Genomic DNA, 3,101 nt, shown 5'->3' on the forward strand with positions numbered 1-3,101 from the left:
GTGACAACAATAATGGCTGCCGCTGGAGAGTTTGGGTGAGTAGATTCTGCTATTTGAAGCGTGGTCTGCGCTATGTTATTCCAAGACACAACGCAAGAGGGACAATCACAAACTAGGTGTGGGTTTAGATACGGCCGAGGCGCCGAGGAAGTGGAGGCAAGTTTGTGCGACAACAGAAGGACTGAGGGCGAAAAAGAGAGGGGATCCAGGTGGAAAAAGGTTCCCAGCGTTCTCGCGCACCTAGCTATTCTAGCTGGTCCAGCTTCACGAGTTGTTTTCCACAATAGCGGTCATACAATCAAAACAAGCAGGTACAGTACCAAACAGGAAATACGCATAGAGTAGTGAAAATGTAGATTTGACCAATCAGATGCCTCCTGTCTGCGGTCACCTACAATTTGGGAGAGGTGCAGCAGAGTGTCTGCGGAAGGGGCGGGGGCATATCTGCGTTATCTGTGACACACACGCAGATGACCTGGTTTCGGAGTATAAACTAGCCTTAAGAAGGGCCAAGCCCCCCCAGCCCCATCTCTAGCCCAGCCCCTCTTTTCTACCTTTTCCATGTGTAGGTTTATGACAATGGGGCAAACTGGGTTCAATACCCCAGCCATGTTTCTGCTTGTAGTATTTCTTAGCATACATAAAGCAGGTAAACTGCAGACAGAGACTGAGGACTTGGCACTATTGCTCTTTGTAAAGAGTTGTGATGAGGGCTATTGTTTTACAAACAGCTAAAACTATGGTAGGATAAGGTGCTGGATATTAGAGGTGAACTGATCAATCAAAAATATTGATAATATCGTTACCAGGTCGGTATTTTATTGGATCTATGCCATCATGGTTAGATCAATACTTCAGTTTTAGATTCACTCTTTTATGAACTTCCGATGGTTTGTGATGGTTTCAAAATGCAACAACCAGGTTTCCAGCACAAAGTAGGACATCCCCCATGTCTCACACAAGCACACATACTCGTTCTTCCATCGTAGTGAGGACCATGTGTTGATTCCCATTGATTTTCAGTCGTTTTCAACCCTTTTTATGCCCTAACCCTAAAACTATCCCTAAACCTACCCATTACCAATGCATACCTCACCCTAACCCTTACCAACACCTTAGTCCTAAACCTAACCATTAGCAAAATAGCATGTGAGGACCGGCAAAATGTCGTCACTTTGCAACAACTGGTCCTCAATTTGATGGAGAAATTGGGAAAATGGTCCTCACTCTGAGAGCTAGACGGATGCACACCCACCCACACCCCTACACACACTTTCGGGTTTTCACTTGTTTTGCACGGGGGGACAGGCGCACACTAAGGCTTCTGAAAATTATTCTTTGAATACTTTGAAAACATTTATTGTATATTGTTAATTTTGTTTCAGAAAACCCCTTTTTTTTTGTAGTCTCATGACCTCAAATATGTTTTACTTTTTTTTTTTTTGAAGAAATACAAATGTTTTCTCTGTTTTCGTTGTTTCTGTTTTTTTATGATAACATAATTTTATCAAAATAGTACATATGTTGGACAAACTTAAAACCCCAAAAACATTTAAAAATCAGAAGTCAGATTTTAAAGTTGGACATTAAAAAATATAGGTATTGATCTTAATATCAGCTATACTTGCCCTGTATTTACTTTGTATCAGATCAATATAATCTCACAGTAAGCAGAATTTCTTTAAAAAAACTGTATTTGCTCTTACATTGAGCAGGTAAATGAGATTAACTACCGATTAAATTAGTATTTTACATTAAAATAAGTAAATATTTTACACTTGGAATTATCACTTTAAATATAAATGATTTCATTTAATTGGAAAATGGTCTTACTTAATAGCTCAAATCAAGGGAAAATACACTTTTTTCATAAACATTTCACATATCTTTCACATATCTTGCACGCTATGGAGAATGGGCCAAGAGTTTATCAGGTGAAAATAAAATTTTCTAACATTCCACACTACAAAATAATGATTCTATTATACCAGAAATGAAAAAATATCTGAACACGCCTATCCAAGTAAATCCACTGCATGAAAAACATTCCAGCTAAACTAATTGTAATGTGTCAGAGGAATGTAATGTAAAGCAGCCTGGTGCTGTTTCCCCCATTCTTACTGCGTGTCCGTTCCTCTGTAAGAAATTACTGACCTTTATTGATGGTATGAAATGTGGCACTATCTAACAGGACAAGTACAGACACAAGTCCATTATCTGAATGGCTTGCTTCTTTGATCACTACATGTTCCAGCTTTATAATGCTGTGAACAAGTGTATGAAAGGCACCACTGTAACCTAAACGGGAAAATGTAGACACAAGGCCATTAGTGACAATGCGCTTTGGTTAAATGACAGGGAAAGAAAAAAAACTTTTTTAGTCCCTTTTAACTACCATGCTTTGGTCTGGTGGTTAAAGTAGGGAGCTCATGTTCTGAGAAGGCTACAAGTTTGCTAGTTCAAATTTCACGGAGGTCCCTGAGCAAAACCTTAAACCCCGGAAGGCTTTCTGTGGGGCTGCATAGGGGTAACCCACTACTCCCCATGGAGTGGGTTAAATACTGAGGACAGATATAGCTGGATTGTGTGAAATTGGAAAGACAAATAAAAATGTTAAATGTTTTGCAAATATAGGCTACTCAGTTGCTCAGTGGCCTTGCCTTGCAGCAAAGGGTTCCACTGTAGGTACCAGATCTGCTCGGGGCCCCGCCCCTTCTTATGACGTCAACATATGGCAACTCCACTCGGACAAACTGTATTGCACCTGTTTCTTAAGGATAAGATCTCTTTCAACATATTGTTACCTATATTTGCTATTATTTTACATTTCATTGGCGATCTAAAGTAGCCAAAAGTAGAAAACAATCATTGTCAGTCTTGAAGGAAAGTACTGCTTTCTAAGACTAAGCTCTGCCATTTAACAAGGTGACACAAAAATTCTCAGTGTATTTTTATTCTTTTTATTAAGATATGAGGACAAGGAACGACAAATGGAACATCCTAAAAAATTACTTTCATAGACATTTTAGACGAAGAAAACAACAGTTGTAGAAAACGAACGGTTGTTGTTGATACAAATTCAAAGTTAGTGTGCTTTTATA

At 39.1% G+C, this 3,101-nt stretch overlaps 1 protein-coding gene across 1 annotated transcript in view; it reads left to right on the forward strand.

Annotated features, from left to right (window-relative positions):
- LOC107086068 (rabphilin-3A-like) overlaps window positions 1-3,101 on the forward strand; it is an 84,604-nt gene that overhangs the window by 79,680 nt on the left and 1,823 nt on the right. The gene's annotated exons all lie outside the window — the stretch shown is intronic.

This window comes from Cyprinodon variegatus, unplaced genomic scaffold (genome assembly GCF_000732505.1).
Source record: "Cyprinodon variegatus isolate N-32 unplaced genomic scaffold, C_variegatus-1.0 Scaffold142, whole genome shotgun sequence".
Classification (NCBI taxonomy): Eukaryota; Metazoa; Chordata; class Actinopteri; order Cyprinodontiformes; family Cyprinodontidae; genus Cyprinodon; species Cyprinodon variegatus.